Here is a 23,133-nt window from a genome sequence, read left to right as displayed (position 1 = left end):
GCCACGCTCCTTGTTATCAGAGAGGAGAGTTAGAAACATGAGAAGGGAAAGGCTGGAAGGAACTGGTGATACCAGTTTAAATGGAAGTACCAGTATGAATTCATATTTTCTTTATTTGTGTATATATCGGGATGCCAAAAGTATGTACACATGACTTGTATTCATCATTTGTTATTGGTGTATATTGAGTATTATAATTTTAATACAGTTTTTTCCTTTCTTAACATGTGTATACATTGTGTAACATGTGTATATCACATAATATGTATGTAATATGTTTAACTATATATGAGCTGTCTTAGGACAGTGAGCTTATCTATATGTCATCCGTCATTATTGGAAAAACCTTTTAAAATATCTACTTCCTGAGAGGGTGTGGTAGCAATGATGCCCCAGGAGCAGTAAGCACAGCTAGAGGACCAGAGCCGCTTAGAGAAATGGAGAATTAAGGACATGGAAGGTACAAGATGTACCTTCCAAGAAGAGGTGGACCGGCTCGTTATACCAGAACGTAAGGAAGTGCTCAAAAATAAGTGGTGGAAATATGTCAAAGTCACCAGATTGTAGTTTGAAAGGGCCAAGTGTGGGCCATTAAGCATCAAAGTTAATAATAATATAATGAATTAAAACCTGTCAAATAAAATAAGAATCCATGAGTCTACGCTGATCTAACGAAGCAAATGAACAGATAAATAAATGGGGGCGAAGGAACAGTTCAATCTTAGAATAGGATTCCGACCAAAAAAAAAATTAGAAGAAAAAATGGAGTGAAATTACACTTCCCAACCATCAGAGTAGTAATTCATTCAGCCCAGCATCAATGGGTGCTTAAACTCGTGGGCGTTAGTTTTAGGAGAAACAACGTTGACATGACCTTAAACTATCTTCCCATTAATATTGTAGTGATTACACAGGGAAAAATAGTGGCTTCAAAGAGCAGAAAGCCACCTTACCCAAGTGACTCGTCAACTGTGCCAAGATCGAGCCAAGCCGATGTGGTGAGATGCACCGAGGACGAGATTGCTTCTGTGGTATTTCTATCAACATCGCATCACTGAAACCTAATGCCAAGGACACCTCAGACGAACCCAAATGAGGAACAGTTCACCAGGCACTTGACCTGTACGCCTCAGACATCTCAGAATCTTGAGGAAGAAGGAGAGCTGAAGAGCTGTTTCAGGTTAAGGGAGACGAAAACATCATGACAAGGAATGCGGTGCAAACTCATCCTGGCTCCAATCTGGAAGGAGGACAAATACCCAGCAGGGACGGTGTTGACAATCGACAAAACTTGAATAGGGACTAAATTAGAGCGTTGCGGCAATGTTCCCTCTGCTGGTTTGGGCAATTGCACTGGGATGATACGGAGAGATTTTTGTTCTGGGGACATAAATACTAAGGTATTTAGGGATCTAAGGACATGGGTCTGCAAGGGGAGGGAGAAGGGGCGGGAGGGAGAGGGAGGGATACATCTGGGTAAAGGTCATTCAGACTTTCTTTGTACTTTCTTATTTCTGTGGTTTGAAACCAGACCAAATAAACAGTTATAAGAGAAAAGAGAAAAAATTGGACTGGTACGATGATGATGGTTTAGCCCCATCTCACATTGTTCTGGGGAGAATTAAACGTCAATTATATTAAAAGAACTAGTTTAGAGCAGGCACCATGCTTTCTCATTTGTCATCTCATGTGATTCTCACAATAGCTTATGAAGTAAGCAAGGGAGGCGTTTTATTGCCCCGATTTTACAGGAAATCCCAGGTTAGACACCTAATGTGCGTTTCTCAGTGTCATAGAACGAAAAAGTGCAAAGGTGTGGATTTGGCCCCGGCTTCCGCCATTGCACTAGGGTCACGGGGAGAGTGCGCCCTCCCCCGCAGGCGTGGGGGCCGTGGATTAGACCGTGGTGATGTTTGCATAGTCTGTCACAGGTTGTGTCTCTGCCTCCCTTGGATCAGGCCCTACCACCAGGTGTGTCTTCTAGCAAAGTGTCATATGCCTTGTGCCATTTGACAATTGCCTTGTGGTAGGTGGTCATTCCCGTGTGAGAGCCAGACCTTATTATATGCACAGATGTAGGTCTCTTTCCCCTCACATATGCCCACAGCTTTTGGCTGTGTTTAGTAAATAAAAGACCAGCAGCTTGGGACAGATTCAGCATCTTCAATTCAGTAGCTCATTTCTAAATATTCGGCTGATAAGGTCTTGTCATTTTTCTTCTTTGTAATAATAATACCTCCGGCAGCCCTTAACCCAAAGCTGAAGTCTGCAGAGCTGGGAATTAGGAGAGGCTGTCCCCTTTTGGGGAAATCCATCGCTCTCGAGTGGGACGGGAAGAAGGACCAGGACGAGGGAGGCAGGAAAGCCCACATTTCTCTCCATGGGACGAGGCAGCCAAGCGTTGCAGGGGCAGGTGGCACTCACACGCCCGTTCTGAGAACCTACAGGAACAGATCTGCCAGATCTAGAGGCTTGTCAGTTTATACCTCTCACTTCAAACATTTCCAAATTCACGAGAGGAGGGAAAATGTCCTCGTCCCCACCAACTGCCCAGTGGTAGAGGCCACAGAGTCCTGTACAATGTCCCTGTGAAATTCACAGGCTGGTTCTTCACACGGAGATTTCCAGAATGACAGCAATGCCGGAGCCCTACTGTGACCGCGGTCACCTTTCTGATTACAGCAGCTCCTGAGATGAGTCATGTGAAGACGCGAACAGTGACACAGAAATGCTCACACTGGCGAATGAGCCAGAAGGCGTGATGACTTTAAAATGTTTTCATTGTAGTTTTGGTATAGTTCCTAGCCCAGAAATGGACAATCTGCTCGCTACTGGCCTGAGCCTTAATTAGAGGGTTACCTCTCTGCAGCACGTGTGCACCGTGTTTGCAAGAGTTTACTGGAGGGCAGGGAGGATTCAGCGTGTAACTGGTGTATCTGGATGCGTGTACATCACTCTGCCTTGCGTGTGTATCTGCGTGCACTTGTGTGCACCTACTTTCTCTCCGGGACACAAAACATACTTCCTACGTACTCACCACACTGACGTTGGGCTGAGATCCAATGGGGCCAAAGAGGAAAGTTTCCCCCAATTATGAACAGCTTCCCAGGTGAGGGAGGGACAGTTCACACAGAACTGTCATGTCTGAGTTTGATTTCCCCGCACGTCTGTTGCCAGTAGGTCAGCTCTGGATGCTGACAATATATTCTGATGCTGGTGCTGTCGTCTCCATGCTTGCTTTTCGGGGTGTGCGAGTGCCCTCTGGTGGGCACTGGGCTGGAAATGCTGATCTGAGGCTGCTCTGTGATGAAGGACAGACTTCCAATGGTGTGTGTGGCTTCTGAGAAGAGCGGAGACCACGGGGCGTGGGGACCCAGCTCTCCCCAGTCCTCCTGCCCCCTGCCCCTCCCACCACGGTGTCAGAAACATGCACTGTCTACCTCGGCGCTGTCAGTGATGGAGACGTTCTTTACATGCGCTGCCCAATATGGTGTCACCAGCTATCATGCACTGAGCGTGGCGAGGGAGACCGAGGACCCGATTTGTTTTTCATGAAGGTGAAATTCACGTAACATAAAGTTAATGACTTTAAATTGTACACTTCAGCAGCATTTATGTTGCTGGACCACCACCACCTGTGTCCAGTTCTAAACTATGTTGAGCACCCCCAAAGAAAATCCCGTACCCATTAAGCACCCTCCCCTTGGTCCTGGCAACCACCCGTCAGCTTGCTGTCTCTGTGGGTTGTCTATTCTGGGTGTTCTGTGTGCGTGGACTCTGATTTATTTTGGATATTCTGTTTGCGTGGACTCTGGTTTCTCTGTTCTGGGTATTCTGTTTGCGTGGACTCACACACTGTGACTTTGTGTGTCTGGCTTCTTTCACTCAGCGTCATGTTTGCCAGGCCCGCCCACAGTGCAGCCTGGGTCAGTGTTCATGCCTTTCCATGGCCGAGTAATATTCCATTGGCTGCAGGGACCAGATGTCACTCCCCCGTTCATCTGTTGGCGGACATTGGGCTTGCTCCAGCTTTTAGCGGCTGAGAGCAATGCTTCTGTGAATATTCATGTGGAAGGACGTGTTCCAGGGCCTGTTTTCAGTTCTCTTGGGGTGTCTACTTAGGAGAGGGGTGCTGGGTCACGTGGTGATTCTGTATTGAACTCTTTGAGAATCCACCACACTGTTTTCCGCGGAGCTGAATTTTAAATGTTATAAAATTTTAATTCATCATGAATGTAAATAATCATTAAATAATTTTGATCTCAACTTTCCAGAAGACCTAATGATTCTGTAGCACTTTGACCCTTTCTGAGCAATAGGGCAGCGTGCTTAGGCTCTGTCTAGGCAACGTTTAAAAATGTACTCGTACAGAAACAAAACATCCACAGACGTCCATAATCTAGCCTTGGATCCCCCCCCGCCCCACTCCTCCGTTATAAGGAAATAAATCATGGGTCATAGAAAATAAGAATTGAACGTGGCCTTAGAGGACCGTTACCCCAGCCCTGACATTTGATAGATGAAGGACCTTAGGCCCACAGAGGTGAAATTTCTTCATAAGCATTTGTTGGGCGCGGCACTCAGGCAAGGGCTGGGAAGAGTCAGGGCAGTGCGTGAGCCTGGGGGGCAGCCGAGAGCACGGGGAAGCAGGATTGGGGGGCCAGTGGGGTGACACGAGGCCTGCTGTCTGTGTGTTGGCCAGAGGGTGGGCGTGGGGCTGCCAACCTGCCTAGGCTTGGATCTAGACTTCGTCACTTCCTATTGGTCCTACCGTCAGATGCCCCCTGAATCCAGCCAGTTCTCACTGCCTCTGGCATTACCACCCTGGCCCACGCCGAGACTGCGGCACAGCTTTCCACTCATACCATCCACACCACAACCCTTGTACCATTGTCCATTCAGTCTCCTGTGCCTCCACGACCTGGTATGTTCTCATCGCATTTGCATCCCCAGGTCCTTACCATGCCGGGTGAGACCCTGTACGTATGTGCTCAGGTCGCTCTCCAACCTCATCCCTCGTTGTCCCCTCCTTACTCTCTGATAAGGGACATATGGACCCTTCCCTTGCTCTCTGCTCCAGGGGCAGCCGTCTCCTTGGTCTCCCCGTAACTCCCAAGCACACTTTGCTGTTCTCTCTGTCTAGGATAAGCTTTCAAAGATACCTGAGTGGTTCCCTCCCGCCCTTCCTTCAGGTCTCTGCTCACACGGCACCTTATCAGAGAAACTTCCTTGAGTATCAGCATTAAATAGGAACCCTTCACCACGGTCTCTCTCTACCCCTGACCCTGGCGTATGCCTCTCCACGACTCTCTTCTCTGCCACTCTGCTATGCAGAATATAGTCCATATTCCGTATGAAATCAGTTCACCCCCAACCAGAGTGTGAGCTCTACAGGGCCAGACTGTCTCTTTGGTCGCCCACTGTGCTTGTGACAATGACTGACACAGAGTGTAAAGAAAAGGAGGAAGGAGGGAAGGGGAAGAAAGGAACGATGATGACCTTGGCAAGTTAGCTAATGTCTCTTAAGCCAAGGTTGTGTCTTCTAAAAAATGGGATTAAGAATCATGTTTATCTCATGGGGTTGTTGGGTCCTGAAACAGCTCTTGTGTGCTTGGTCCAGTATTGGGCACGTGGTAAGTGCTCAGTAAATATGATGTCTTGTTGTAACCCTTCCTCTGGGGGTTGTGCACTCATTACCTGGACTCTGTGTGTAATTTTGGCAACAGCTGGAAAATGCATCGTGGACCCTCATTCCTTCCACTTCATTCCTACCCAGTGGGACCTGCCCAGAGCCATTTTCTGCCTCTAGGTGGCGTCTCAGCTCCTCCTTCCGGTGTCTCCTTCCTTACCTGCTCTGATGGGGTTCATAGTTCCTCCAGGTTCTCCCCTGATTCCTTAGCACTTGGTACACCAGAGCATTGCTGTAACTGATTTCACACCCAGGATGCATGCACACACACACACACACACACACACACACACACACACCTCAACTTCTCAGCACCCTTTAGACCCATGGACTCTCTGGCTTAGCTAATGAGCTAACAGGATAGCATCACTTTCTGACAGCTGGATCTCCAGACAGAACGGGGCTAGAATGAATGTTTAGTTAGAATGATGTTTCCCCAATAGATGTTCACTGGGCCCCAAATACACCAGACTGGCTAAGATACCCACTCGGGGCTGTGGTTTCTGTAGGTCAAAGTTTCCTGGGCTGGTCTCTCTCACTGGGAAAGAATGGGGCTGGTGGCCTGTCTCCTCGCCAAGACACCATGTCCTTTGTGGTCTTGTTTCTCCAGCCGGAGTGCAGGTCTTCTGGGGTACACAAGGTTACCTCCAGAACGGACATAGCAAGCCTTCCAGGGCACCACTTTTAGGGGGATATGGAATGTAAGCTGTTGCTCGCAGTGGGGGGTGACTATATTGTGAAGTAGAGTGTGATACCCTCATAAGTATTTAGGGTAAGATGTTAATCTTCAAGGAAACGCCTTGCTTGTAGAGGGCGGGCTCCGTCTACATCCCCGGGCTCCACACTCTCTCCTCACGCGCCATCGTACAAGTTCCCACCCTCTCCCTGCTCTGCACACCTCAATGGAACAACCTGAGGGGCAATATTGAGATAATGTGCTGCTGTAGAGATGTGTATACTTTTCACAACCACATTGTGAAAAAGAGCAGTCAGGTGCCAACCACGTACCTGGTTAGCAAGGCTCACGTGAAGTGGGAAGTAGTGATCCTGAAACCAACACCCACTCCCCCTTCTGAGAGGTGGGGCTGATGCAGGTCTTTCCTGGGGGGTTGGGGAAACTACTTATTTTCCAATGATGATATTGGAAAAAATATGTTGCATTAAATACATCTTTTGTGTGTTTAAGTGGGGCCTGGGCACACTTCGCTTTTAAGGTTCTAATGATGGATGTTCCACATTCTTTAAAATCCCATTAAGGTCTTGTGGCCTTTGCAGCCACCTTGACCCAAAGGTCACCCCGGGGTTCATAACCCCTCAATCGGTAAGATGATGGCACATGAAAAAGTGTAGCATAGCTTGGTGGTACCTACAGTGGCAAGCCCAGGTCTTCTGTGGGGCCCCGTAGCTGGTGCCTGGGGCTGGTAATTACACTTAATAACAAGGTTGGTTCACGGATTGTATGGTGAAAAGTGCAATCTGGAGAGTTCAAAAATCCGTCTTGTGGCTGCCTCCCCATTCTTCATTACTGGACCAGCTTTCTCAAGTTACTCTCCTTTGGACCAAAGAAAATTGTAATCACGGGGAAGGGACTTCAACCACACATCTGCTAGGGAACAAGTGGAGCTATTCACCTGCATAATCAAAGAGGCTCGTAAATTACCCAGGGCACGGCGGTGACCTGGAATCCAACCACGGCAGCCGCCGTACGGGGTCCTTCTTGCTGATAGGAAGAACTCGTCTGATGGGGAAACTTGTGTGTGGCCACATAACCTCCAGGTCACTTGAATTCAGAGTCTCAGGCCAGCGCAGCTCCCCTCTTAGGTAGAATTATACTTGGGGGAGGGGGGCGCGGGTGGTAAGAGACTGAAGAAGGATGCTGAATGGAATATGCTGATGACAAAAGAAAGTTGAAATCTCCTGCTGAACTGGGATCACTCTTTTGATCTTCTAGCTGTTGAAAGTTTTCTTTGCACAGACGTGATCCATTCACATAGATTGTTTGCTGGGCACTGAGACATGAGTTGCTCTGAAAAAAAGGAGTCTTCCCATTGTCACGAGCTGGGTGGTCCCAGGGTAGCTTTCACAGCAGGACACGTGTCCTTCCAGGGCTCCCCTTCTGAAGGGCCTTCCACTTTGTCTTGTGCAAACCCACTACCACGCTCCTTCCTTCCTTCCTTCCTTCCTTCCTTCCTTCCTTCCTTCCTTCCTTCCTTCCTTCCTTCCTTCCTTCCAGCATTGGCCCATCTGTATCATGTCTTTTCCATCTGTGTACTATCTAGCCATTCTTCACTGAGTTTCCTCTTGCTGCTCTGTGAAGACTGATCTGTTTTCTGCAGCCCAACTGTCCTGCTCTGAATTGCTCACAGGACAATTAATCACTTGTGCCTTGTGTGTCTCTAACAGTGGCTTTGGAGTTGCTACTCAATGATGAGTAACTTATTCACGGTGCCGTCTCGTGTCTTCTGTATATGCTTCTGAAGACAGAGATGGTGTCGTATACTTTTGAGTGTAGAGCTCGCTCCCTCTGAGCTCAGCACATTACTGGGAACACAGGAGCTGCTCAAGGCTGTTACCTGAATGAAAGAAAGAAAGAATGAATGAATGATGAATGATTGAATGCCAGCTCAGAAAAAGAAGACTGTGAGCAACCAAGTCATTGGCTTGGAGGAGAGTGGAGTTTCCTCTTCTGCCTCAACGGTGCCACAGAGGGAGGCTTGAAATAGCCCTCTCTTCCATGGCTGCCCAAGTCAGGCTCCCAAGGAAGATGGAATCAGGGTTGTTTTGTCCACCTGACTGCACAGTTGATGATGACCCTGCCTCTTTCCCTCTGTCCTTTCATCTCCACCACACTTTCTTGCCCTCAGTTTCATGCATTTCTGTTTCGCAGTACGTCTTCCACACTTGCAGGGCCATTCTGCCTCTGTCCCCAAAATGCTGGGTTTTTTTTTGTTGTTTTTTTTTTAACAGAGTAAAACTTTTTTTATCTGCCAAATTTCCTTCCTAAACTGCATAGTCCACCAGTTCTTGTTTTTTTGTTTTTTTTGTTTTTTTTTTAAAGATTTTATTGGGGAAGGGGAACAGGACTTTATTGGGGAACAGTGTGTACTTCCAGGCCTTTTTTCCAAGTTGTTATCCTTTCAATCTTAGTTGTGGAGGGTGCTGTTCAGCTTCAAGTTGTTGTCCTTTCAGTCTTAGTTGTGGAGGGTGCAGTTCAGTCAGCTCCAGGTCCAGTTGCCGTTTTTTCTAGTTGCAGGGGGCACAGCCCACCATCCCTTGTGGGAGTCGAACCGGCAACCTTGTGGTTGAAAGGACGGGCTCCAACCAACTGAGCCATCCGGGAGCTCAGCGGCAGCTCAGCTCAAGGTGCCGTGTTCAATCTTAGTTGCAGGGGGCGCTGCCCACCATCCCTTGCGAGAGTTGAGGAGTTGAACTGGCAACCTTGGGGTTGAGAGCCCACTGGCCCATGTGGGAATCGAACCAGCAGCCTTTGGAGTTAGGAGCACAGAGCTCCAACCGCCTGAGCCACTGGGCCGGCCCCAATCCCCCAGTTCTTGATATATACAGAGTATCTTTACTTTTTTCTTAAAGTTGCAACCCACCCTGCTTACTCCCCAAATGCTCTGTTGGGCAGGAGACCGAGTGTAGGGCGTTGTTTGGCCCCATTTGGTTCTTGAGCTTGGACTCTGCCCAGCTGTCCCCCTGCAGTGTGTCACCCATCTTCGGACCCTCAGCACTTTCTACGCCACTTGACTCCTATTGAATTGCACTGAACTCACGTGAACCCCAGTTATAATGGTGTGTTGAGCAGAGCCTGCCATGTACCCCACAGACCAGTGGTCCTCAGAGTGGGCCTGGACCAGCAGCATCAGCACCACCTGGGAATTCACCAGAAGCAAATTCATGGAAGCAGACAGCCTGGGGGTGGGCCCCGCACGCTGAGCTTCAACAAGCCCTGCAGCTGACTCTCATACATGCTCAAGCGTGAGAACCAGCGACAGACTGATCTCAGCAGTTGCACTTTTCCAGTAACTAGTTGCTCCATATTAAGGGAAGGCAAGAACGTAACCCAGCTATGCCCACGGATCACACTATGGCCTGAGATATGCACGGGCAGCGTGGCAGCTGGAGCTGGTTTTCAGTCTGAGGTTCTATCAGTTGCAGAGCGAGCCGCCTGTCTGTCACCACACACGCCCTGGACTTTCTTTGTTGCCCTCAGTTTGCACTTAGCTGCCCCGTCCCCAGCATCTAAAGGAGAAGAGGAGTAATAAAGACGGTGCTTGATTCGAGCAAGCCCTCCGCTGGCCCCCTGTGCTATGCATGGCATTCCCGCAACCTGGCCAAGCCGCCTGAGCCCCCATTCCGCTGACATTCACCTGCACCAGGTAGACAGTGAGGGATTGTTCAGAGCGAAACGCTGTGCAATCAAGTGGAGATAACAGGCCCAGGGGTCAGGCGAGCTGCCCGGAGCATCTTTCATCTTTGACTTATATTGGTGGGGTGGAAAGTGTGGCATTGGCCTGGCCTGCCCGGCGGTCAATGGCTGCCTTGTTCTGCCCCCCACTTATCTGCCATCGCTCTGATGTCACAGGTTTCGTTTGGGTAGCTGACTTCAAAGGTGCTTTTCAAATTTTTTTAATTTTTCTATTTCAGGGATAATAGCCCAGCTTTTCAAAAGCATTTTGCTGTGCAATCAAATCAAACATTCTTAAACGGACGGGGCCAAGTTAGCCCAGCCCAGGCACAGAGGTTCCCAAAAGGTTGCCAAGAACTCGGTGCCAGCTGTGACAGACGGACAAAGGGAAGCTGTGTTTGCTGTCCTCTCCACAACTGGGATCTTCTCTCAAACCCGGCCATGTGCTGAGATTGAAAAAAACAAAAAGCACCCTTGCCATTCGCTCTTCTCTGTGCAAACTCGTCCAACGGGGTATTTTCCACGAGGGTCTGCAATATACTATCCAGGAATAACTAACAGGGCAGTTAAGTCAAATAGCGGACTGACTGAGTGTTTCTGGTGGATTGACTACTAGCTCCACGGAGAAAGCCAAGTTGAGGTCTAGCCTTCAAGTTTTATAGACTTGGCTTTTGTTTGAACCCACATCTATAAACGGACCATAGAACCCACCATTCCGTGGTCTGTTCCATTCTTGGTTTTCTTCCGTTGTCACATTGTTGGCTGAATGCCCCATTGTGGTGACCTGGACCACACTGTGGCCGGACCAGCCCAAGCTTGAGTCTTCACATGGGACGAATATAGTCTCAGGGAATAATAATGGCAAACGTTAATTGGCGTAGGTTATTTCTAGACACTGAGCTAAGCGGTTTGCAGACATTATCGCATTTCATTCTCCTAATACCCGTCTGTGGCAGGTTCTGTTATCAACCACACTTTATAGGGGAGGAAATTAAGACTCATAGAGGCTGGGATTTAAACTCATGTGCGTGTCTGCATCCAGAGAAAGGCTCTTAGCCAGTGTTCTGGGTTCCTCAGTATCCTGCTGCAGGGGCAGGTGGCCACTAAGTCAAGAGAAGTACTGAGAAGAGAGAAGGACGGGGATTGTGGTTTCTGACCAGGGGAAGTTGTTTTTCTGAGTTTCTTACAGAGAAAACTCTGTAAGAACAGGGGATGAGGGGAGCCTTCACTTTGTCGCTTTCAGTATTCAGGGTCTGTCTTCCCTGTGGGGACGTTCCCTGTGGGTCCTTTGCTCTTCTAGGTGATGGAGACTGGGGACATGTTAGGCCAAGGGCATGTCTGAAGAGCTAGGACCAAACTTGACTGCACAAGCTCCCGATTTGGGGCACTTAACTGCTCACAGCACTCGAGAGGGTAGGACAGAGTTAGATATGCACCTTACACTTTGAGAATCTGATTTCAACAAGTTCAGAGAAAAGATAGGGAAAATTCCATAGACAGAGACCGAGGTAGAGGACTTATTTACACAGAAGTTTTCAAAGAATTTTCAACATAGAAGAAAAGAGGGAAAGGATGTTGAGGGCAGCTGATGGTCCTCAGGGGTGTGTCTGCGAGTTCAGACATAAATGGCGTGGAGCTGAGCGCCTGTAAATGGTGCTGGACAGAACGCCACGTCAGTGACTTCTGGGGCCATTGGTGAGTAAACCAAAGGGCACCAGATGACAAAAGGTTGTTTTTAAAGTTGCATTTTGACCAAGAAACACCAGCAACAAAAGGATATCAATACTGAAATGGTCACAGTTCCCAGAGAGAACAGAACTTGAATGCCTTCCTTCTGCTATTTTCACATATATTATCTCACTTTATTTTTTCACAAGCTGCGAACCTCATTCTTCATACATAAGTTATGAAATCAAGACACAGAGAGGCTAATTAATTTTTTCGAGATTGTGGAGCCAGAAAGTGGAAGTGTCAGAGTTGAAACTCAGGTCGGTTTGACTGCAAAGCTCTGCTCTTTTCACCTCCCACACGGGGCTTCTACAGAGCAGGTGGGGCTCCCTGCACACGGGGGGTGTGGGGGGGTCCGGTGCCTGGAGCGCTGGGCTCCAGGGGGGCGCCTTCGTGTTCTGGAGCGTGTTAGAGGCTGACTCCCCTGTCGGTTTCCGCTCTGGAGGGCAGTGTGCTGTTCTAGGCACCGCCTTTCTTTTTGGGGTGAAGGTGAGGATAAAACTAGAATGTTGTTACAATGATGAGGGGTCCGCAAACTGTCACACGAGGAAGCACTGACAATATAAAGATGTACGGGGGATTTGAAAGGTGTCTTCTGAAAGTTGAAACTCTGCTCTAGGGAAGAACGAAGCAGAGGTGCTTTGGTCACTGCAGGGTGGACGTGGAGTCATGGAGAGTGTGACAGGCAGGTCGCTTTCCACTGCTATGCTTCCCACAGCTGCTGCAACAAATTCCTCCCCACTCAGTGGCTTAAACAATACAGATGCGTTATCTTACAGTTCAGTGGGTTGCACGTCCAACACGGGTCCCCCTGAACTAAAATCGAGGTGCTCCTTCTATAGTTCTGAGGAAATCCATTGCCTTGTGTTTCCAGCCTCCACAGGCACCCACATGTCTGGGCCCGTGGGTCCTTCCTCCATCTACACAGCCAATAATGTTGCATCTCTTAAGTGTAAATCAGGGCTGATAACATGACCTTCCGTCTAGGGCTGTGGTGAGGATTACATAAGACATCCGGGTTACAGGAAGCTCTCGGTGAATCACTCACTCCTAGAAAGTCTATTCTCTGATTGTTTGTGGAGCCTGGCCCCTGTGCAGGCACTGGAATTGCTCAGTGCAGAAACGGACAAGCACTCCCGGGCCTGGTGGCACTGTCATTATACCAGGGGGCAGAAAATAATGAACAGCACACTTAATCAATGTGTAATTACCTAATTGCTGGAAAATGATAAGAGCTATGGAAGAAAACCCACATACAGTAAGGGGCCTCACGAGTACGTGTGGGGAGTTGAGGTTGACATTTTAAATAGAACACGCAGCGCGGTCTCACTGTGAAAGTGAGATCTGAGCAAACACCTGACGCAAAGGAGCAGGGGGTCACGCAGACGTGCAGAAGAGCAGGCACAGAAACAGCAAGTGCAAGGGCCCTGAGGCAGAAATATTGCTGGTATGTTGGAAGAATAGTGAGATCGGTGCAGCTGGAACAGAGCTGAGGTAAAGGAGGGAGGTGGAAGTGAGGCTGTAGAACAGGGAAAGAGGACACTCTACGCATTTGGCTTGGACTCTGAGCAGAATGGAAGCCACCGGAGGGGATATGACCGACTTACGTTTAGATAAAGCACTCCTGCCATTGAGAGTAGGTCACACGGGCTCCAGAGGAAAGCACGAAGGCGGCCGCGGTCACCCAGGTGAGACACACTGGGGTCTGGCCCACGGCAGAGTCATAGCGAGGGACAGACTCTGGGTACATATCGAGGGGGAGTCCCAGAGGGTTTGCTACTGTTCAGAGTAAGAAAGGAGTCGAGAAGGACTCCAGGGTTTTGGACCCGAGCAACTGGAAGGGCAAAATTCCCACTAACTACGGTGGGGGAGACTGGCGGTGCAGCCCATTTTGGGGGGCAACATCAGGAGTTTAGTTCTGGATGTTACAAGAGCGATGCCCAGTATTTATCTAAATATTGATGTAGGATAGGCAGTTAGAGATGGAAGTCTGGGGTTCCATCGATGAGAAATCACTCGGTAGCAGCTAAAGACGTGTAACATTTAAAGTTACTGATTTTGTGGCGTGTAAGTTATGGGAGCTGGGGAAATGTGTGAAATTTGTATCTGAGTCTCCAGACCACTGAGCAGAAAGCTGCACAAAGTTTAGTGCCCAATAAATGTTGACTGAATAGTTGTTTCCTCACATTTTACTGAATTTGGCGAGTCTGTCGCATAAATACAGGGCTGATGTGCCAAAAACTTGGTCTAGGTGACTTCTGTTCTGCCAGCCATCACTTAATGGCAACGGAAAAGCACACATTGTCTAGTTATCATATGATGGAGAGTCTGTCTCCTCAGCATCCCTGAGTTTCTTCCCTGTGACCTATTGAATCACCCTGTTCCCTAAATGAGTGCCATGGAAAACCTTAGGCTGCAGAACCATTTAAGTGACAGGTAAAGTCCTCGCTCGTTCCCTGCAAATGACCGCAAAAAAATCCTGCTCTTTACCTTCCTGAAATTTCTCTATGCCGTTTGTTTCTCTTTTAGTATTATTTGTACCTCAAATTCTACTCCTGTCCTCTTTTCTCCAATCCCAGCACCTGCTCTGGGCTTTTTCATCTAAGAGCCTCCGAGAAAGTCTGAGTTCAGGCTCCCTTCCGAGGCTTAAACCCGCTTTATAAACGCAAGTATTTAAATCCAGAAGAACCAGCCAGTTGCTCAGTATCAGTTGCTGAGCTCTAACTAGGCAGGCTTTTCTGACGTGACTCTAGGCAGAGAAGGATTTATTGTCAAGTCAGACCCAGCCTGAACTCAGCCTGAAGTTGACTAAGGCCCGCCCCGGTGTCGTTATTCCAACCTGGAGATGCATTAAAATCACCAATGGGAATTTTTTAAACTATAGCTGCCAGGGCCACACCCCAAATCTACTGAATCATCAACCTCAGATCTTGGGCTCAGAAATCTGCATTTGCTAAAGTCTCTTCATTGATGCTGACACAGGTGGCCCATGGATTTGGACTGTGCTGCTTCCTTTTCACAAGATGGTACCCACACCATTGGAGAGATCGCCTGTATTTTTAAGGGCACCCCGAAAAGAAATTGTTCAAGCCATCACTATAATGCATTGCTTCTGTCCACACGGCCCTGTGAAGGAGTCGGGGCCTGTGCTATTACACCCATTTTGCCCGATTTTTAAAGAGAGGCTCAGACAGTTTATGTTTGATTCAAAGCTCACAGCTCCTGAGAGCAGAAGCCTGAGTCTGTGCCCAGTACCTGGCTCTCGACCCCAGGCTTTCTCGTACACACCACCCAGGAGCCTCAGGGCATTCTCTGGGAATTTACCCCTTAGAATTTAGCGCTCCTAAGGCAGGGGGTGCTGCTTCTATGAACAGGCCACTTTCAGAGTTTCTTCTGGGCGTCCAAGCTGAAGAGGGCGCCCTGTTATTTCTTCCTGGAATGTTTCGTGTTGGTTCTCTGGGTGGAGACTTTGGGAGGGCTGGCCTTTCTTTAGTGCCTGAACACGGCACGTGTTACGAGGTCCACTGGTAATGCTGACGGCCCGTGGTCGTTTCTCACTTAGCGCCCACGGTTGGCAAGGGCTCTAGACTCTGGCTCATAGGAGGACTTTGTAAATTGCTCGCGTTGTCCGTATAAAATGAGTGTACCGTCCACAGCAGGGACTGGGCGTGTGATAGGAAAGAAACGGAGGGGAGGAGGAAGGGGAGGACACTAGGACCCCCTGTGGCTCTGTCCACCGTGATGTTGTCACTTTCAGGGATGATTTACATGAATTAAGTCTGATGGCTTAGAAGGTGCTGGGTTGGGATAATTTTGCCTTTATGAGATGTCACCTTGAGGTCAGGAAATAAATGTCACAGGCACCTAGAAAAGCAAGTGGAGAAGGTGAGGCATAGATGGAGCTGTGCCCTCTGGGGTGACTGAACGGGGTTCCCAGCACAATCCGACCACAGCCTGCACTGTTTGTCCTCATCTGCGGGGGGGTATGAATTCCCGGGAGCCGGAGATTATTAACGGCACAGCAGCTGCTCCTGCTTTATTGCTGTCAGTCACGGTGTCTGCCTCTGCCTGTCTGCAGAGACACGGCTTCTGTGGTCAGAGCGTGGGTCGCCGATGGTGTCTGCCTTCTCGCTGCCCTCTCCTACCTTCCACACCAGCTTCGGCCGACGTGGGTTAACCGTTCCCTTAACTCCATAAGCTGCTTCAGAGGCAAGTGATGCCCCACTGTGCCATCTGCCGAGCTCAGGAGTGGCATTTAAAATTAGAATGCTGTGTGCCTCGACATGGCGCTGGCCCACACCCTGCCCGGTTACTCCACATCTGTGGCTGGGTGGCCTAGATGGAAAAACCCGCCCTGAAAATGCAATTTAAGGTAGAGACAGAAAGTAGGATGGTGGCTGCGAGGGACTGAGGGGGGAGGGGAGTGGGCAGTCAGTGTTTCGTGGGGACAGTGTTTCAGTTTTGCAAGATGGAGAGCTCTAAGGATGGACGGTGGTGATGGTGGTACAACCCTGTGACTGTACTTAATACACTTAAAAATGGTGACAATGGGAAAGTACATTATGTGTCATTTACCACAATAAAAAAAAAAATCTGTGGAACTATATGAAAGAATAGATTTTTTTTGACATGAAATATCTTCTTTGATCATCAAAAATACACATGTGCATGCATCCAATTTGAGGACCTTGCAGGTACCCAACGCCCGGTCTCCACAAAACTCTTTCTTCACAGCTCCTTAATCTTGAAATTGATTATGAGAGGGCACCGTCACTCATTTAGAGACGTGTTAGAGTAGTATTTGGAAAGGACCCCATATCATGAGACCTGGGTTCTGATCCCCAATCTACAGCCAGCTATGCTAAGAACTTGACCTTTCTGAGCTCATCTGTCAGCTCGTCAATTAAAAGAAAAAGAGATCAGAGATTTCTTTCAGCTTTAAGGCTAAAAATTCAAGTATTTGCTGTGAAGGTAAAAATTGGACTCCGGTCCCAGGGGGATGGAAAGGAACGAGGCCTTCTTAAGTACAGGCTTTATTTAAGGCGTGAGCACACAGGGAAGGGCGTTGGGAGGCAAAGGTAAACTGAGATGGGGCGGTTTTCAAACTGAGAGTTCTAGTCCCCTCATGGGTTGTGGAAACAGTTTATGAGCCCTCACTCAGCGTTTTATAAACAGAAACAGAACACCAATATTTGAGAGCATTGCACGCAGCCACAGTGCATGCTGTTTTGTGAATTTCCCTTTCAGGTCCCTGGATGTGCGATTCCCATCTTCTCGTTTGTGAATCTGGGTGGGATGAAGCATGTCGGAAATTCCATAGAGAATTGGGCACCAGAGGTCGTGACTGCATGCTGAGGGCCCAACCCCCGCCACATTCCTGGCTGGGCCTCCGTTGCTTCTGCTTCTGTGTGCCCGTCACATCTAGCCTGCCGGTGTAGCTTTTCATGAACCAGATATCACCGAAGACCTGTGCCTCTGAGCAGTCACTGCCCATGCCTCCCACATTTCCCCCTCCACCCCAGCCACAGGCAGCCATGAATCTACTCTCTGTCTCTCTGTCTCCTGGACATGTCATATAAATGGCATCACACAACGTGTGACTTTGTGTGACTGGTGTCTTCCACTCAGCATCATGTTTTCAAGGTCCATCCATGTTGTAGCGAGTGTTGGTGCTTTGTTCCTTTTTGTTACCGAAAATAGCCTGTTGTATGGATGTACCCCGTCGTCGATCCATTCGTCATTATTCGTAACATCCACTTTTCTGACGTTATGACCAGTGCTACGCACATTCCTGTATGTGCCTGTGTGTGGACACGTGTTCTCCTTCCTCAGGATCGATACCTCGGAGCAGAATGGCTGGGTCCTTTGGTCAATCTCTGTCTAAGCTTTTGAGGTGCTGCCAGTCTCTTTCCCAAAGCAGCTGCGCCATTTCACGTTCCCACCAGCGGTGTATGAGGGTCCCGCTTTCTCTGTGTCCTCAGCTGCCCTTGGTTTTGCCTGTCTTTTCAATGAGGCCCATCCTAGTGGGTATGAAGTGGATAATCCTTGTGGCTTTGATGTGCATTTCCCTAATGGCTGGTGATATTCGAGCACCTCCTCGGGAGCTTTGGAGCCATTTGCATGTTTTTGGAGAAATCTTCATTGAGATCCTTGGCCCATTTTAAAAATGAGGTCACGTGTCTTTTTATTATTGAGTTGTAAGCGTTCTTTGTGTTTTCCACACACAAGTCCCCCATCAGAATTGTGATTTGCAAGTATCCCCCACCCCATCCCCCAACCCCGTTCTGAGTTATCTTTTCACTTTCTGGAAGGTGTTGAAGACAAGTTTCTTCCCTCCAATTAGCTCTCAGGAGAGGGCATGACACGAATACAACACAGGGAAGATGTGCTCCCAGGTGGGGCTGTGGGCCACGTGGAAGGATGGGTGTCCAGGGACTTCGCAGGTGGTCTGTGGGAATCCTTCGGTGACCAACTATTTGCCCCATAAATTCAGTCCAAACGGCAGTCTGTTCAAAAAGCTGGTGTGGCTGGGTTTTCTTTTTTACTGGCCTGACAGAGGATTGACTGAACCAACTAATAAGTTGTTAATGAGAAAACCGTCCACGGACCTCACTGCTTTTCATTGCACCTGTGGACCCCTTGGTCCATTCTATTTGGTTGGAAGAGTAGAATTCGAGCTGGCTGGGGTGGGACCAGGCCTCCAGGAGAGGGAGTGAAGGACTCTTCCCAGGGCCCAGGGAACTGGTAGAGCAAAGGCCCAGGGGCTGTCTCTGCCTACGTCACTCTGTCATCACAGCCACACTGCCGACCCTCCCCGTGGACTCTCCACATTTCTGCCTCACCTTCCTGAGAAACAAGCCTGGAGTCTAAGCAAGGCTTAGGGTCTTCGCAGCAGTGAACTGGTGGCTGTTGGGGCCCGGGGTTGGAGTAGCTGGGCAGGTAGGTGTGGTCTGTTTCCTCTCTTGTTTCACAGACAGAACGCTCCCCGGAGCAAAGGGCCTCAGTGCGCAGAATCTGCCAGTGAGGCATTCTGGCTGAGGGTTCTGCTAGCACCGAACAGATGACAGGCCGGCAGGCAGTCTGTCCCCTTCTAGGGAATAAGGCAAGGATTCCTTTAACACAATGTGACAACTAATCTCTCTATAGCATCTGACTGAGAGGTTTTAATTACTACTGTGATACACACACGTGATTTCTTTATTCACGCCAACAGCCGGGGCGTCTCCACGTCTCTCTGTTCTTTGGCAGCGTGGGTTGATTGGGAACCATTCTTTCTTTTCCCCTCGTCTCTGGTTTCACTTTTCCTCCCGCTTTGTTTTCTCCATCCTTTCATGTATTCTTCCTTTGTGAGGATGAGCTTATTGATTTCCTGTCCTGGACCCAAGGCTGGCCCTTGAGCTCTCCTTCCCTTCTCAGGTTTGGCAGTGAACCCCGAGGTCACGGGAACAGGGGCGTTTTTGCAGCCTCACTGGTACTCACATGAAGACCTGTTTGGGGGAGCGTGTGTGGAAGAGGACTGTGCAGGAAAGGCAGGAGCCACAGAATGCACTTGGGGGATCACCCAGGTCAGACTTTCAGATCAAGAATTAAACTGTGGCCCAGTTCTGAGCCTGTGTCGCCATGACACCAATACCTGCATCCTTTGCCACGTAAAAATCCATAAACATCTTGACTCTACGGTGACGAGTGTCTGAGTATTTGAAAATAGCAGACATCCCACGTGGGGCGTTTGTTTATATTCAAATATGAGATGATTCACATGATTAGCTGGGCAAAATAGTGGAAACATCCATTTGTAAATCTCCCTGCCTCCAGGCAGAGTTATGTAAAAGGTGCCAAGAAAAGTTTTAGAAAATGGAGACACCGCTCGGGCATGGTTAGAGCACCGAGGTATTCCACAATGAAGCATTTCCCAGCAGGTAAAAAAAAAAAATGCATCTCTATGGACACCTGTTTGATTTAAAGAGACAGAGTCTGAAATCACCACGATGTTGCCCCCTTGGCACAGTGAGGTGGTCACTCAGTGGTCCCGGGCACACCCGGCAAATCCAGGCCGGTGGGTGGTCATTCTCTCCCCAAAGTTCACATCACCCCAAGGGTTAGAAGGACTTTTCCGGTTCGTAGCGATTCTCCCTCAAGTTCAGTTCTCACCGAGCACAAGACTACAACCACTTGGAGAAACGAACTGATGACACTTGACTTGCTACTAAAAGTTGTGATGGAAAAGAAACATTATGACCTCTCTCCCTAATAAATATCCTTTACTGTCTGGACCTGCCTCCTTCGGTGACTCCAGCAGTGTCTTCTCTCTGGTATTTCCTAAACCGCCAGCATCTCTGTGCCCTGCGCCCTGCCCTCACCCTTCTGAGCGTGCCTTGCTCAGGTCTGGATGACGGACTGGCCTCCAGGCCAGACCACACCACGCTGATCTTGACTCTTCAGGGACAATTCCATTATCAAGTTCTCTCCCTCTACCAAGAATCAGACCAAGAATTGGACTGTTTGCCTGTTATCCAAACCCGCGCTGTACTTTTTCGTTCCTAAAGCTTTGTTTGCCGTGGTGTCCTCCTGGAATGCCCTTCTGTCCTCAATGCCACCCCAACAAATCAACAACCTACACACTTTTAAAGATCCAGTCTGCATAGTTCCTTTCTCAAGGGCCTGCCCTCTGAGCCCCAGAGCACGTTCGTAGCAACTCTTTGGGGCTCAGTCACACTCTTGGTGGACTTACCGGAGGAACCCTGATGGGGTCAGGGGGACAACGCCTGAGCTTTGACTTGCTTACAAAAAGCTGTGTGGCTTTAACCGAGTCTCTCAATCTCCTTGAGCCTCAGTTTCCTTGAGTGTCAACATGACAGGTGTGGATTGTACGCCTCTACAGCCCAGGGACTCCATGGTTATGAATTCAGAGTAGCTGGTGCGTCTCCTACAAAGCTGCTCATTCCCTCAGGGCCAGACTGGCCGAGTCACCTAAACTCTCTTTTTCTTCTCGGTGCCAGAGACTCTTGCACACGGCACATACCCAATAAGCCCTTATTCTGTGCAAGAATGCATTAAAGACGTCTCTTGGTTCAGGTGGATCTTGCCTCTTACCTTGTTTCCAGAGGTGCTGTGGAAAAGAGCCGATGCACACTGCTTACTGAAGAATGATTTCCTACGGCCTCTCCTTCATTAAAAAGTTATGCACTGGAGATCTTTCCATTAAAAGGAAGGCGGCTGTCCCTTCCTTCTCTATTTGCCTTTTTTCTGTGTGCGGATGGTTTGGTGTTTTCCTAAACAGTGTGAGCAAAGGCTTAATTTATTTGAGGAGGTATGCTTCAACCTCTCGCTCTCTGTCACGAAAGAGACAAGCTTTTGGTCTTTGAAAGGCTGCCCAGTGCCTCCATAGAAGCCACAATTACTGAGCTCTCTGCTGGTTGGCTGTAGAGTGGACCACACATGAAATGTGGTTCCACAGGCAGCTACCTACCCATGGGTTGCCATGAAAGCATTAGGACTTTGGCTCAAGAAGGCCTGGCACCTTCAAGAGCAGTCTGGCAAAAGGGTGTATGTACCTCTGTCACGGATGGTCCAGGAGGCTGGCAACACTTACCCAAGTGCATTCTGCAAAACCCAAAAGTGCCATGCGATGCTAACAGGTGTTAGTTACATGAAAAGGGGGCTTCTGGGTGAAATAAATTTGGGCCAACTTTTCTGAGCTGCAGGACTTCTCAGAGCCTTGAATGGGCTACTGTGCATAATGAAATCCATGAGGGAGATGCAGAAGTCACATCTCCCAAATGTATATGACTACAAGACCAAAACCCTCCCAGCCATTTATTTTATTATTTACATTTAACATTAGGTGTCCCAAGAGTCTAGATTTTCAATTGAACAGATTCTGGCACATGCTGCCGGAGAGGCCGGGAGAGCTAAGCAGATGCCAAATTCAGAGAGACGAGCAGGGCTGACGTGAACAAAAAGTGCGTCCAAGACAAGCTGTTGCCTCCAGCGGCTGAGCCACCTGCGTGCCAGGTGGGGCAGCAGACAGGTGGTGGAACATGCCAACTCGGCCCGAGCCTCAGGTATCACCTTTTCTTCCACCGACGTGCACCTGATTCAGCTTTGACTGGCTGTCCCCACACTGCCACGGGTGACCTTGAGGGTTCAGACAGAGCTGGGCTATTTCACCAGCACACTTCCTGAGTGTGGGCTCTGCGTGCGGCAGACAGAGGAAGGAGATGTGAGGACCTGCCCCAGGACTGGAGAAAGCTATGCCCATCAGATGCCTAAACTACTACCTCACTCATTAAACCCAAAATTTAGTCAGCTCGGGGAGGCGGTGTCAAGAATAGCAGGGGTGGCTGGAAATCAGTCAAGCCCATTCCTTGATAATACAGAGTTAAAAACAGACAGTGACTATTCCCCACCCCCAGCCGACTTTTCAAAAGCTTCCTGGCTCTGTCCGCATGCAAAATCCCTGAGACAAACGGGTTGACCACACACTTTAAAAGAAAGAGCGCCCGTGTGCAGAGAAATGAAAGCCTGTTCGAGGACTCTGTGGGCTGCGGTGGAGGAATGGAAGGAAAGGCACCGTGACAGAGATGGAGGCGGAAAGGGGACGGACAGTAGCAGTGACGCCCGTTCCAGCTCTAGAAGCCCCAGGTTGCAGTGTGCTGCCTCATTACGGAGGCAAGGAAGGGCGAAGCAAGAAGAGAGGCTGCAGAGAATGACAACCCCCGGCCCGGGCACCGTGCCCAGGCTGTCCCGCTCCTTCGGCCCCGAAATCTACGATGCCCTCCCAGTCGTGGCCCCATCCTGTCCTGCTCTACTCCTGTTCGTCTCTGTCCTGCCCGTCTGTCTGTTACCTGCTGCCTCTGCTCTCACTGTGTGCTCTGCCTGGAATGTCCCAGGCCTCCGTCTGCCCCTCCCTGCTGGCCGTGACCTCTAAGGCAGGGGACACCTTCTGGGTTGGTCTTTGTAGCCCTAGTCACAGCACACAGTAGGCTCCACGCGTGCCTGCCAAGCCCTGGATCCTGCACTTCTTTGCATTCATGCCATGTGTCACTCGCCGTCCTCACCTGGTGTCAGGCTGTCTCTTGCACCTTTGCAGGGCTGCCGTCCTCGTCTCACTGTGGGTTCGCCCCTCTGTTAGATGCTGAAGAATCACCCTTGTTCTCTGTCAAGGTGTGTTGCCGTCCTGTGCGGGCCAAACAGGCGGATGTGAGCATTAGCCCAGCAAGGAGACGGGCAGGCACGGCTCAGGATCCCGAGGGCCTGGGGACAGCGGGACATTTGGGCACAGGGAGCCAAGAACGGAGCTGAT

The sequence above is a fragment of the Rhinolophus sinicus genome, chromosome 11, assembly GCF_057876585.1.
Source record: "Rhinolophus sinicus isolate RSI-liver-muscle chromosome 11, RSI-T2T, whole genome shotgun sequence".
NCBI classification, from domain to species: Eukaryota; Metazoa; Chordata; class Mammalia; order Chiroptera; family Rhinolophidae; genus Rhinolophus; species Rhinolophus sinicus.
This window is presented reverse-complemented; position numbering follows the sequence as displayed.